General features: G+C 37.9%; 1 protein-coding gene across 1 annotated transcript in view; it reads left to right on the top strand.

Annotated features, from left to right (window-relative positions):
- lrrc4ca (leucine rich repeat containing 4C, genome duplicate a) overlaps window positions 1-15,057 on the top strand; it is a 1,033,148-nt gene that overhangs the window by 315,906 nt on the left and 702,185 nt on the right. The window contains exon 7 of the mRNA XM_059975961.1: window positions 7,056-7,108. The gene's annotated coding sequence lies outside the window, so the exon portion shown is untranslated. The remainder of the gene's footprint in view (window positions 1-7,055; window positions 7,109-15,057) is intronic.

Below are 15,057 nucleotides of genomic sequence, written 5' to 3'. Positions count from 1 at the left end.
TATTGATTCTATTATGGTTATTGGATTTATTGAGTATTCCTGCAAGAACATACCAGGGTTATAAATGTTGACATATATGTACTTTGATAACAAATTTACTTTGAACTTTGAACTATGGACTATTAGCAAATACATAATGTTCAATGACTGTGCATGCTTCAACCTCAAATTGATTAAATATCTGTAACTATTTCTGGCTAAACGGCACAAAATCCTTTTGAGGCAATGATGATAAGAATTTGAATTAACTTTACAAATACTACATTTCCTGCTCAAACATTGCTGAACTATACTTAATCCTAGTCAAATAAAGGCAGTATTTTCCTTCTTTCTCTGCATAGTTACTGCTTTGGTATAATGCAGCTCTCATTATTATTAATGCCTTGCATGTTATGGTCTAGGACCTAATTAGCAATTCCAGTACATAATTTGAATGATTTATTTGGGACTTATGAATTGTCAAATGTTCTGATATTCAAGCTAAAAATAATGCAACTGTGTATCTTTCAAATTTTATTTAATTGTTCTCAGCACTTTGATATCAGCAGCAAAGCAAGTGCTTCCTGCTTATTAATTGGCCTTGAGAAGTACAAAGCAAAATTCTTGAACCAGACAAGATTTCCACTTAAGTCAATCAGTCTGACCTTGGCCTATTTTGTCGTGTCTCAAGTATCACAAAATGTCATCCTTCGTATATTTAAAACGGGTTGATAGGACCTTGATTAGTAATGATTTCTAAGGTTTTCTAATCTACCTTCTCCTTAGAGAAGGCAGATTAATTGCTTTACAAGGGATAATAAATCAGTCATGTTGGAATGGTGGAGCTGACATGATTGGCCAAATGGTTTAATTCTGCTGCTATGTCTTATGGTCTTAATAATGGACTCTAATATCTTGCCAACCACTGAAGTCAGGCTTACTGGCCTATAATTCCCTGAATATTGTCCCCCCTCCCATTTTAAAGAATGACATATAGAACCATTCCAGAATATAGTGATTCTTAAATGATCTCTATAATTCCCCCACAGCCTCTTCAGCTACGTCCTTCAGAACCCTGAGTGCAGTCCATCTGGTCCAAGTGACCTTCAGATTTTCATGTTTTCAAATAGCTTCTCCTTAGTAATAGCAACTACATTTACTTCTGACACTCCCGAATGTCTGGCATATTGCTGGTGTCTTGTACAGTGAAGACTGATGAGAAATATTTATTTAGTTCATTTCCAATTTTTTTGCTCCAACATCATTTACCAGCAATTCCATATCAACTCTTGCTTCTCTTTTGTCTCTATATATCTGAAAAAAATACCTTTTGGATTTGTCTTTTATACCATTGGCCATCTTACCTTTATGTTTCACCTGTTCTCTCCTTATTGATTTTTATTTGCCTTCTACTGGTTTTTGAAAGCTTCCTAATCCTGTAGCTTCCCACTAATCTTTAGTGTGTCCTGTGCTCTCTCTTTTGCCTTTATGCTGTCCTTGAATTCTGTTGTCAGTCACGGTTGTCTCATCTAACATTTAAAATACTGTTGTTTCTTTGTGAATGAACTCACTTTGCTCCCAGAAACTCCAGCTTGTTATTGTTGCTCTTCTATCATACCTGCTAGGGAGTCCTTCCAATCAACTTGGCCAGCTCCTCTCTATGTCCCCTTATGTCCACTGTAATATCAATAAATCTAATTTTGGCTTATCCTACTCAAGATGCAGGATGAATTCCATCATAATAGCTGCCTCCTAAGAGTTCTTTTACCTTAAACTCCCTAATCAAATCTGGTTCAATACACAACACCCAACCCAGAAATATCTTTTCCCTAGTAGGCTTGTCCACAAACTGCTCTAAAAAGCCGCAGGCGTTCTATACATTTTATAAATACCTTTTCTTGGGATCCAGCACCAACCTGATTTTCCTAATCTACACCTGCATGTTGAAATCCCGCTACCCCCCTTGATTATCATAACATTGCCCTTTTTATATGCCATTATCGTCTTCTATTGTTTTATGCCCCACATTGTGGATACCGTTCCAAAGCTTGCGTATCGTGCCTTGAAAGAGTATTCAGCCCCCATCTCTTTCTTAACATAGATGAGTATTACAAAAGGGGATTTTTATCAGTTTAACTGAGAGTTTTTATTTGTGAATCACAGGTTCCCATTTTCACAGTAGAGCCCAAAACACAGAAGATCATAAAGCATGAAAAACTAAATATTCAAAACCTGTAATGTCAGCAGTTCAAAAATATGTAACCATCTTTGCTGAGTACTTAGTTGACCCACCTCTTGTAGCTATTACAGACAGTAATCTTGTCAGATAAGATCCTATTTGCTTTGCACAATGTAATGGAGCAGGATTTGCCCATTCCTCCTTACAAAATTGCTCACGCAAAACCAGTTCAGTTAAGGAGCAGTAGTGGAGAGCAGTCTTGAGGTTTTGCCAGAAACATTTGATTGGGCTAAGGTTAGGACTCTGACTGGCCCACTGAACTACATCAATTTTCTTCATTTGAAGCCACTCCATGGTTGTCCTGGCAGTGTGCTTTGGGCTGTTGTCCTGCTGAAAGATGAATTTCCACCCCAGTTTAGGCTTCCTGGGAGAGGCTAACAGGTTTTTATGCAGCATCTCTCTGTATTTAGCAGCATTAATCTTCTCATCAATCCTGACCAGATTTACAGTGCTTGCTGCTGAAAAGCATGAATAGCATGATGCTACCTCCACCATACTTTAGTGTAGGGATGATATTACCTGGATGATGTGCTTTATTAGTGTTAAGGCCAGTAAGTACCACTTAAGTCTTGTCCGACCACAAGACCTTCTGCCACATCTTTGTAGTATCATGTAAGTGATGCTTTGCAAAGTCTTTATGAGCAAGAATATGCTTATTTTTAGCCAGGGCTTCTTTCTTATCACTCTTCCATAAATACCATCTTTGTGTAAGGCCTTAGAGATCGTGGAGCCATGAACTTCATCTCCAGTTGCAGCTACTGACTTCTACTACTCACTCAGAGTGACTGTTAGCATCACAGCAGCCTCTCTTACAAGTGCCATTCTTCTCCAGTGACTAAGTTTAGAGCACCCTGACCTAGGCCTTGTGGGTGTGGATTCATATTTTCCATCTTTTTCAGAATGGACCATACTGAGTTCTGACGTATGTTCAGTGCCTTTGAAGTGGTCTTGTACCCTTCCTCAGATTTGTGTTTCTCTATTATAATTTCCCTGACTTGTCTTGAATGCTCTTTTGTCTTTATTTGATTTGGTCTGTTGAAAATCTACCATACTGTTGGACCTTATAGAGTGATATTTATTCTTATGAGTGCATTGAAAGTAGATGATCCTCCAACTTACTACATCAACAGATTGGGTGATTTGGTATGGTGACATATATTATTGCCCCTTATGAAATTAGTGTAGTAATTACAAAGCGAATAAGTATTTTTCTTCAGCCTCATAACTTTGGTGTTTAATTTTTAGTAAATTGTTGATAGCCTTTGAAATTTTTCTTTGATCTGACATGATGCACAATTTTTTATAGATTAGTTCCAAAAATCCAACTTCAATGTATTTTAAATTTAGAAAATGAGTCAAGAAAATGTGAAAATACTTGAGGGGATACAGAATACTTTTTCCAAGGCACTATATAACTCGCATCAGATTTTTTTTACCATTGCAGTTTCTTAACTCTACTCTGCAATATTCTATATCTTCTAATCTAATGTAACTTCTTTCTGAGGAGTTGATTTCACATTTCAACAACAGAGCCTCTCTGCTTACCCGCCAGTCCGTTTTAGTCTGTATTATATCAGTGACTGAATTGGCTGACTACAAAGTGCAACGTGCCTTTGGGCCAAAGACAGAACTTTGTCTCCACAGGGACAGAGCTGGTCATTTCCTATAGAGAGACGACTTTACTAGATACTTCTGTGAGGATGAGATTAAGTGCATTTATCTCCCGTTCATTTTGGGCTCAGCTGGTTCAGTCAGTTACCTTACTGAACTTAACCAAGAGCAATAGAACTGTGCTAAAACACCAATGTCCTTCTTTTCAGCAGTTAAAATTATGCTCTGTGGGCTGGTAGCAGTATCCTGTTTAAAATTATTAAGTCTAATTGAAACCTCAACTTCACTATTTTTAATAGGGCTAAACGTTGCTACTGAAATCTGCTAACTAAAATTTAAAATGGCTTTCTTCAATTTCAAGGGAAAGACCATATCAATTGATTCATCTATAAACTGCCTCACAAGGACCATTCAGTTTTCTCTCTATATTTTCTGAGGTATCATCTTTGTGTTTCAAACATCTCAGATAGGTCATGCTCGGTGATGGACGTTGAATTCCTCTATACCCATGTTGCTTTCAGTGTTTCATCCAGCCAAGTGTTGCTCACATGGAAAAATGGGCCGTGCTTGGCCTGGAGACTCAGCTGGGTGTAGAGAAAATACTCCAAGAGCTGCTTGTCCTACTTATATTCCATTGTGTTACCACCAGTTTGATCCGGGCTGTTGGGACAAGTTGTATGTAGAGATTATGATGGAAGAGTCTGGCACATTGTCAGTAATGGCTCTGTGACTAGGATTGTGTTAGGGTGTTAGGCTGATGAACATAATCAATCACAATCAACTCAGCAGATCTGGCAACACCTGTGGAAAGAGTTCATTACAGTAGTTCTGTTTTTATTTATGATTTCCTACATTATTTTATCAGTTTTAACACCTTTGTTTTGTAATTAATTCAAAAGTAATACAAACTGCATTCTCTAAAGACCTGATAGAAAAATAGGAGGCTTATATAGTCTCGTGCCTTGTTAATCAGATCCATGGCATATTAGTCTAATTAAATGCTTCGAAGAATATTCACTGGTATGATGATGCCAAATTCTAAAGAATAAGAGGAAGGCAGATATGATGAAAATCCATACTTAAAATATTAATCAACAAGAAATTTGTGCTGACTTTCCACATTAGGAACTCTTACCTCATGAATACTGTGACAGTTTGTGGAGGTAGTGATTCCAACTAACCCTCAATATTTTATTAAAAAGAAGCTTACTAAACAAAGTGATTGCTTCCTATGTGTATGTAATATGATTCACTATTTTCCTCTTGATCTTTAGATCTGAAGCAAGTCCTAGGAATTTCCTCAGAAGATTATTGTATTTGTTTTACAGCGATCTGTTACTATATAATCAGTTTCTCCACTGAATCTTGAATTTGAAACCTGGTTAAGTGTGATGACTAAAGATGAATTGTCAATTTTCAAGTCTGCCACGGTCCCCGGTACCTTAGTCACACCCAAGTTAGAGAGCCTATCATTGTTGTAGAATATCACAAAGGAAGTGCAGAAAACAAAATAAACTGTGAATATTTGGACATTACTGTCTAGAAATTGCACTTCATCCTTTATGGTGCACTAAATAGGCACTACATTTAGTTCGACCAGACGTCACCAGGAAAACTGCAAAATTGGGGCATTCTTGCTTTAAAGTGTAATTTCCATGGTTTTCTCATCTCAAGTAGCATTAATGTGCGATGTTGTGATGAAGCAGACAGCTGCCATGTCATCGAGCAGTGACACATGGGGAACGAGTCAGTGCTGTTAAAGAGCTTTCTCCATGGCAACTAAAGGCTGTGATGGTGATGAAGAGAAAAGCTAAGGGAGTTGGGAGTTCAGGATTGTGATAGATGACAGGGAGTTGTTGTAATCAAGACAGGAGAGAGGGATAACATTCTATGTCTCCCCACCCCTGAGTGATAAATGCAATCACCTCAGGTGCAGCAGCACAGGTTGACCGGCACCTGAAGATGTTTGTGTTGTTTTGATCTGTGCTCAGCATAATTTGCAAAGAGACTTTTATACATTTAGATTCCAGGGTGTTATGAAAAAGGGAGGAGGGGTGATTTTTTAAATATAAAAGCAATGTTCCTCTGCTTTCAACATAATGTACTCCTTGTTTTGTTCTGAATTAAAAACAAAAGGAACACAAAATTCACCTTTGACCTAATTTCTCAAAGAATAACTAGTACTTGTCATTTGCGTTGTCGTCGAATGCATGGAATATGATGAGCAAAGTTGATCTGGGTTTGGAAAAATCTTAGCAGGAAATAATACACTGTCCAGTTCTCAATAGTCAGGACCTCATAGGGAAATGGACACATAAACTTCAGAATAAGCGCTTCATCCCTCAACTTAACCTGAGCATAGATCCAATTTTTCATAGAACCGTTCAATTATGTTTAGATGTGTTAATGTGTACACATGTTTTGAAGAAATGGTGTGAATTAGAAAGAATAAATCATTCGTATGGAGTACCTCAAAACAAGCAAAAATCTGCAGATGCTAGAAATCAAAGTAACACACATAAAGTGCTGGAGGCCAGGCAGCATCTATGGAAAAGAATGAACAGTCAATGTTTCAGGCTGAAACCCTTCATTGGGACTGATGGAATACTTATAAGTCTTAAAATATCCTTAAGCTTCTGTTTAAGGTTTTCAAACAAAACTCTAATAATCATTTATCATATTGCCACAATACCAAAGCTGTAGTTCTACTTTGTCTTCTGTCATTGTTACTTTACCTTTATTTTTAATTGGAAACCGATTGATTCATCCTGTAATAATAAAGGTTAAGGTAGCTAGTAAAATGATAATAAAGCTTTAATTGCATCTGTGGAACATTGATTAATTATTAATACTGTATGCTGAGGATGCTGAACATTCAGGGTTTAGTTGCAGTCTTCCTCATCCTAAATATCCATAAGTATTTACGATAACTCTGAAGTATGAATAACGTGAACAGTGGAGCAAAGAATATAATCGTGTCTAGGAATAAAGAGACAGTACTGCATGGGTTGACTCATATAGATCTTTCAAATATAGATGTTACACTTCTGTAATCTACGTAAACGGCACCAAAATTTGGGATTCCCTTTAAAATATGTAAGTTCTGAAATTGTTTGCTCTTTTCGGTGTGGATGATTATAAGACTGCTCATGAAAAAGGGGTTTGAGAGAACGTTTCCCAATGGTTATAATAATAATAATAATAATAATAATAACACCTGTTCCAGGTGAGATGAGGCAAAGGAATAACTCCATTCACCTACACAAGAGAGAGAATCAGGTGAGTTGCATTTTTTGGGAACTAACTGAGCTTTCTTAAAAATATAATTATTAAACTACTTTTATATGTTTATATGCTGTAAAGTAATTAATTAAATAAAAAATGTGTCTAGAGATCCTATAACAGACCAATTGGATACTGGTTGGGTATTAACAATCCAGGACCCTGAAGCACAAGTGATTATATGGCCTGTTCTCTGCATTATTTCCATTGCCTTGGATTTCGCCATATTAGAGTTTATCTGCCATGTGGCTGCCCATTCTGTCAGATTGTTTTTGGCCCTGATTTGATTTGTCAGTCTCTTCTTCATGCAAACTTAGTGTTCTCTGCAAATTTGGAAATTGTGGTTTGCATCTCTTAAATCTGGGTAATTGATATAGGTTAGGAAAAAACCCTAAAGTCTTTAACGCCATTCCCTGAGGAATACCATTTTTTCCAACTTACTCCTGTCTAAGAAAAAAAAATTATCAAAACCTCCCTCTGTTGTCTGTTATCCAGCCAACTTCATAATCATCTGAGCAATGTCCTATTCATACAATGTGGTTCAACTTTTCTTTGTGACAACTGAACAAAAGCTTCCTGGAAGTCAATGCACAACATGTCAACTGTATTACTTTCAATAGCTCTATATCTTTTTCTCCATTACTTCATCAGCAGGTTCTATCAAATTACTTACACATGTTTGTGTTCTGTGATAAGCCCATCACCCCAAATGGGACATAGGCTGCTGACAACAGCTAGCCAGAGTGCTCTGTCCTGCGCCAGTAGAAAGTGGATTGGCCCTGCAGTTTCCACAGACTTGCAACTTCCACCACACGACTTTATACGTCGTCTAGGCAAAGATCCTTCCTCTCTAACGGATGAAATCTTCAGAGTTTCTGTTGGTGTTTCTGTGGCTTTCGGTTTTGATGGGATGGGACTGCTAACCCCATTCACAACACTCCTCATTTTGCAGTCAGTCTGGGAACCAACCCTGGCAGAGTTTTACACAGATTGCCCTGATTAAATTTGTGCAGGCTTGACTTAATTGATTAATTGATCCGCTGAACACCTACACTCTGTCCACCAGAGAAAGCAGGATCTCCCAGTGGCCACACATTTTAATTCCACATCCCATTCCCATTCTGATATGTCTATCCATGGCCTCCTCTACTGTTAAGATGAAGCCACACTCAGGTTGGAGGAACAACACCTTATATACCGGCTGGGTAGCCTCCAACCTGATGGCATGAACATTGACTTCACAAACTTCCGTTAATGCCCCTCCTCCCCTTCTTACCCCATCCTTGATATATTTAGTTTTTTCCCCCTCCTTTTTTTTTCTCTCTCTGCCCATCACTCTGCCTGTTCTCCATTTCCCTCTGGTGCTCCCCTCCCCCTTTCTTTCTCCCCAGACCTCCCGTCCCATGATCCTTTTCCTTCTTCAGCTCTATATCCCTTTTGCCTATCACCTTTACAGCTCTTAGCTTCACCCCACCCCCTCCTGTCTTCTCCTATCATTTTGGATCCTCCACTCCCCTTCCTACTTTCAAACCTCTTACTATCTTTCCTTTCAGTTAGTACTGACGAAGGGTCTTGGCTTCTCCCTATAGATGCTGCCTGGCCTGCTGCGTTCCACCAACATTTTGTGTGTGTTGCTCGGTGGTCTATAAGCAGTACCTTCAGTTCCTTCTCACACTTACTTCAAAATCCAAACGTGCATCAGTTATTGTTTCTAATAGCTCTGTCCTGTCTATTTTAACTAATCTACAAGTTCAAAGATCAAAGTAAATTTTGTTTTCAAAGTACATATATGTCACTACAACCTCGAGATTCATTTTTTTGTGGGCATTTGCAGTAAATACAAAAATACCACCATAGAATCAATGAAAACTGCACACAAGATTGACAAGCAACCAATATGCAAAAGACAATGAACTGTATATATGCAAAAAGCAGAATATTAATAATAAATAAATAAGCAATAAACATGGAGAACATGAGATAAATAGTACTTAACAGTGATTTCATAGGCAGCAGGAACAGTTTGTTGTTGGGATGAGTAAAGTTATCCCCTCTGGTTGAAGAGCCTGATGGTTGAGGGGGAGGGGTAATAACCTTATGGTTTGGATACTGAGGCTCCTGTACCTCCTTCCTGATAACGAGGACAAGAAGTGAATTTGGCCTAAATGGCGGGGATCCTTAATGATGAAATCTGCTTTCCTGCAATAGTGCACCTTATAGATGTGCTTAGTGGTGGGGAGGACTTTACCCATGATGGACTGGGCTGTATTCCCATGCAAGAGCATGTCGTTTCCATACCAGACTGTGATGCAACCAGTCAATATACTCTCCACCGTACATTTATAGAAGTTTGACAAATTTTTAGATGTTATGCCAGACCTTCGCAAACTCCTAAGGAAGTAGAGGTGCTGCAATGCTTTCTTTCTAATTGCACTTATGTGATGGGTCCAGTAGAGGTCCTCTAAAATGAGCGCATGAGGTATTAAAAGTAGCTGACCCTCTCCACTGATCCCCCAATCAGGACTGGCTCCTGGACCTGCAGTTTCCTCCTCCTGAAGTCAATAATCTGCTCCTTGGTCTTGCTGACATTGGCCAAGAGTTTGTTGTTGTGGCACCACTCAGCTAGATTTTCAGTCTCCCTCCTATATGCTGATTCATCACCACCTTTGATTCAGCCAAGGACAGTGCTGTCATTAGCAAATTTAAATATAGCTTTGGAGCTGCCCTTAGTTTCATAGTCATAAGGCTAAGCATACAGCTTGCTGTGTACCTGTGCTGATGGAGATTGTGGATGAACTACTGTTGCCCATCTGAACTGGAAGTAAGGAAATCAAGGATCTAGTTCAGAAGGAGGTATCGAAGCCTAGGTCTTGGAGCTTATTGATTAGTTTTGAGGGCATGATAGTATTAAATGCAGAGCTGTATACAATGAAGAACATCCTGTTGTCTCCATCTTCAATGTCCAAATGTTCCAGAGTGAATGAAGAGACAATGAAATTTCATCTGCTTTTGACTATTCTAATGGTAGACAAACTGGAGTGAATACAAGTTGCTTCTCAGGCAGGAGATGATATGTTTCATCACCAACCTCTCCAAGCACTTCATCACAGTGGATGTAAGTGCTACTGGGTGATAGTCATTAAGAAAGGTTACCACGTTCTTCTTGGACACTATTATAATTGAAATCTGTTTGAAGCAGGTGGGTACCTCAGACTGCTGAAGCAAGAGATTAAAGGCATCAGTGAACATTCCAGCCAGTTGATCAGTACAGGTCTTCAGTAGTCGGCCAGGTCCCCATCTGGGCCAGATGCTGTCTATTCCTTCACTCTGGCTTCAGAAGTGCACTCTTGCCTGGTGAAAATGGTCTGCATGGATCTTGTGCATTTAAACTGCCTGCTGCATCCAGATTTGAGTTTGATTTTTGTTCATCTGTCAACTATCCGTTAATTATTTATATTGCCTAAAAAGCAAATACCATTTATATTGGCAGCTGATCATAAGCTTGAGAATGTAGAATATTACAGCACAGTACATTATTGATCTTTGGCCTACAATGTCGGCCAACCTATTAACCTATTCTAAGATCAATCTAACCCTTCCCTCCTATATTGCCCTCCTTTTTTATTATCCTTATGCCTATGTAAGAATTTCTTAAAGGTCCCTAATGTATCTGCCTCTACCACCATCCCTGGCAGCACAATCCATGTACCCACCACACTCTGTAAAAAAAAATCTAGCTCTGACAACCCCCTATACCTCCCTCCAATCTCCTTAGTGTTTTTCCTCCTCATATTAGCCATTTACTTCCTGGGAAAAAGGTCTCTGCTTATCCACTCGGTCTATGCCTCTTATCATTTACGACACCTCTATCAAGTTGCCTCTCACTTTCTTTGCCTCTGTTGCCATGAAGTCAGTCACAAATGCAACATTGTTTGTCAACCAGAATCGCCATTTCAACATTTGGAATGACACAGCATCTATTGATATAAGCCTCTACTCCCCTCTGCTTCATTTGCTTGTCCAAACATCTCTAAGTTCCAGATATCTTATTTAACATGACTACTTCTAGTGGTTATAATGAGTGCTGCACAAGTTTGGGCAATTATGTTTCTTTTGAATTTTCAGTTACATTTATTGCTTACAATGAGGGCTTCTAGTTCTTTTGTAATCCATTGATGAAAAGGTGTTCTATCAAAATGTTTCATAGTATTAAAAACATCTATAATGTTTTTCCTTAGAATTTTTTTCCCTCTCTCACTTTCTGTAGTTTTCTTCTAATATTTTTTCTGCATCTTCTTTGATATCCTCATGTATTTTCCCTTGGGGTAACCCCAGAACTGTATGCAATAGCTCAACCAATATAAACTTAATACATGTATCAATCTTATACTCAAAAAGTAAATCCTGATGTTTGGCTTGTTCAACTATCTGACAATACATTTTTTTTGCTGCTTGTGCACAAGGGTTGCCTTATGTGTCGAGCCCATTTTATTGCATATAACTGCATAAACCCACAATGCTGCACAGAAGTCCTCATTATTTTAGGTTGGGATTAATTCAGATTCCACACTGGAGTTGGAGGAGTTGGTAAAATTTAGTATCTCCTAAAAGCATACTGGCCCATTACTTATTACTTATGGCCGTCTAATGACAATCGAAGGACTGTGAAATGAAAAACAGAACTGGGAAGGAAGATTGGATTAGGGAATGTCAATTAAAAGTTCAATCAGCAAATGAAGATCAATAGATAGATTTTTGAATGGTCAGCGTATAAAGGCGTACAGGAGATTGAGGCTGAGAAGAAAATTGTAACAGCCATGATGAAATGGTGGAGCAGGCTCAATGGCCAAAATGGCTTAATTCTTCTCCTATATTTTATGGGCTGATGGTCTTATGGTCTAAATAATAGTATTATGTTAAACATAAACATTTAAAAAAACATTACCTCTTTAAAACTTTTAATAATTAAAATCTGAGTTAATTGGATTTTGTGGTTGCTTCCAAATAAAGATATCTTGTTGTTAAAAGGAGACTTAACACAAAGACAACTTAATTTTCTGCAGTGAATTTTGCTTATACCTACTGTGTAAATGCTACAGATTCAGTTATTCAACACACTTTATTGAAATGTCTGCTCACAATGTGTTGTTGCTAAACTGATAGTGGAGTAAAATGATTTACCGAGGAGCATTTGGAAGTTGCTGCATATTTTGTGTACAAATAATAGCATGGACTATTTAGATAGATTAGCTTTATTTGTCACATGCATTTTGAAACATACAATGAAATAAGTTGTTTGCATCCGTGACCAACACAGACCAAAGTGTGCTGTGAGCCAGCCTAGAAGTGTCACTACACTTCCGGAACCAAAATAGCATGCCCCCAACTTACTAACCCTAACACGTATGTCTTACAGAAACCAGATTACCCAAGGAAGTTTAAGCATTCTCCCCTCGTACTGCATGGGTTTCCTTTAGGAGTTCTGATCTCCTACCACATTCGAAGGGTTCGTAGATTGAGGGTATGCTGTGTTGGAGCTGGAGCATTGCGACACTTGCAGCCTGCCCCCAGTATGTTCCTCGACTGTGTTGTCATTGAGACAAACATCACATTTCACTGAATGTTTCAATGTTTGTGGGTGCATTGTAGAATAATGGTTAACATAATGCTTTGCAGTGCCAGGTGGAAGATTGGGATTCAATCCCCACTGCTGTCCTTAAGGAGTTCAGATGTTCTTTCAATGATTGCCTAGTTCACAGTAACGGAAGAAAATTCTATTCCTCATAAGATTTTGAACATTCAAAATAAAACTTACAAGGTAATGGAAATTTGAATGAAGTGTCAACAGCAGTGGGAATGCTTTCCAGTTTGTAATATAAGCATGATGATGTAAGATCCTGAACAATATTAGAACCATTACTATTCTGTGAACCCCAGGTTGGGAACTCCTGTATTACAGCCTCCTTTACTGGTCCATTGATGTCCAGGATTGGCTTCAGGAACAGCATCTTGTCTTCTGAATAGGCATGCTAAGATCGTTGAGACTTAATATTAAGACAATTTCTAAAAAAAAACTTTGTTTACTGTAGCTTTTTTTACCATTTTCTTTTACATATTGAGATATGTAATGAGAACAGGCATTAAACAATCCATTTTCTAGGCAATTGTAACCAGCTAAATACCTATTATTCCCAATCCTGTTTGCTTCATGATATCCACCATTCTATGTAGCTTATTGCATTTCCTGTAAAACTTTCTACTTTCTTTGGGGTTTTTTTAGCACTTATAGTATGCAGTGGATTAGCTACAGAAAATTTCTTCCAGTTTTCCTAAGTGACAGTTCATAAAAAGCAGAGATATTTTTGATAAGCATTCTTAAGTACAAATGTGGCATCTCACTCAATTAAATTGTTTTTAACAAGAATAAATTATAATTATGTATTTTCTTTCTCCATCTGTTCAGACCATATCCTGGCAATCACAGACGTATGATCTACAAAGGCTTATATACACTGACATTCTTGAAACTGAGAAAACCAATAATTTCAAACCGAATTGTAGGTTATATTTATGTCCCACTCATGTACGTGTAGGGGAAGCTGTGAACTATTCTGATTTCAATTTGGATGCATATGGTTTAAGATTTTGAGTCTAGTTCATAGAAACATTCAATAAGATTTTAAAAAGTGGGTATCATACTTAGATCCTCATTTGAAAAAAAAATCAAATCACTCCTTAACCTTCTCTGGTTTGTCCAAGGAGGACAACCCCAGTTAATTTAATCTTTCCAATTTTGTGGGTAGGATTGTTGGACCCACTGGGCATAAGTCTTTTTAGTGGCATTTAGACTCCCCACTATTATAGTAATTATAGTAATCCCTGACCTCCATATCACATTCTTCATCCAGTCCTCTTTGCTAAATCTGTGCAATGCTTACTTCATTGCCAGATTTGTAAACTTTGCAAACAGTTTTAATATTGTTATCAGTCACAAAACAGAGCTATCTATGTAATTTTTCACTAGTGTATTTATTATGCTGTATTTACTGTTGTTTCCAAACAGATGACAGCACATTGTCACCCCACGAGCAATCCTTTTTCCACGAGGTACAATACTTGCCTGGAAACTGAATGCTAATTTTTCAACTCTGATCAAATGGTAATTGACTGTATATTTTCAATGTAATTTTGTAATAACATGAACTATGTAGAGCTAAAGTATTGCAGAATATTTCATGTTAAGAGCTCTATATAGTTGTATTTTGCCTGAATCACTGTATTGGAATAAATACATTTTGTTCTTTGTAAGCTCCATTCTATGGGTAACATCGCTGGGAAACTTGCATATATACCATAAAATAGAAAATGGAACTGTATTTAGCGCTCTAAAGAACTGAAAGGTTTGTGAGACAGCTATTAATTTATGTGACATTTTTCCAAGAATGATATATCGTCCAGATGCAAATCGTTTTGTAACCAAATACAACCAGCATTTCTGTCTTAACATTCTGCCTCCTACCCCTTTGTGCTGATCAGTAAAGTCCAGATTGGTATTGGATCTTATAAATGTATCCTAATAGAGAGATTAGATATACAGACTGATCAGTTAATTTGAGCAGTTTCAAATTGGTTAATTGCAGAGTTGATTATTGGGCAGGTGTAGAAGTTGTTCCGCTTGCAAGGATAAGTGCTAGAAGGGAGATCAGTGAGGAGGGAAGAATAGACAAGGGAATCGCAGAGGGAGCGATTCCTTTGGAAAGCAGAAAGTGGAGAGGGAGATGCGTAGGATGGTAGGATCTTTTTGGAGATGGTGGAAGATACAGAGAAATATGTGCTGTGGTTAGGCTTCTGAATTCCCTGTTGCATCATGTTTGAAGTTTCATTGGTTAATCTGTCCTGTACCTTACAATATTTAATTTATGCACTTTGTTCATTTATGTGTAATT

This window comes from Hypanus sabinus, chromosome 7 (genome assembly GCF_030144855.1).
Source record: "Hypanus sabinus isolate sHypSab1 chromosome 7, sHypSab1.hap1, whole genome shotgun sequence".
Classification (NCBI taxonomy): Eukaryota; Metazoa; Chordata; class Chondrichthyes; order Myliobatiformes; family Dasyatidae; genus Hypanus; species Hypanus sabinus.
The sequence above is the reverse complement of the archived record's forward strand: the minus strand, read 5'-3'. Positions and strand labels throughout refer to the sequence as shown.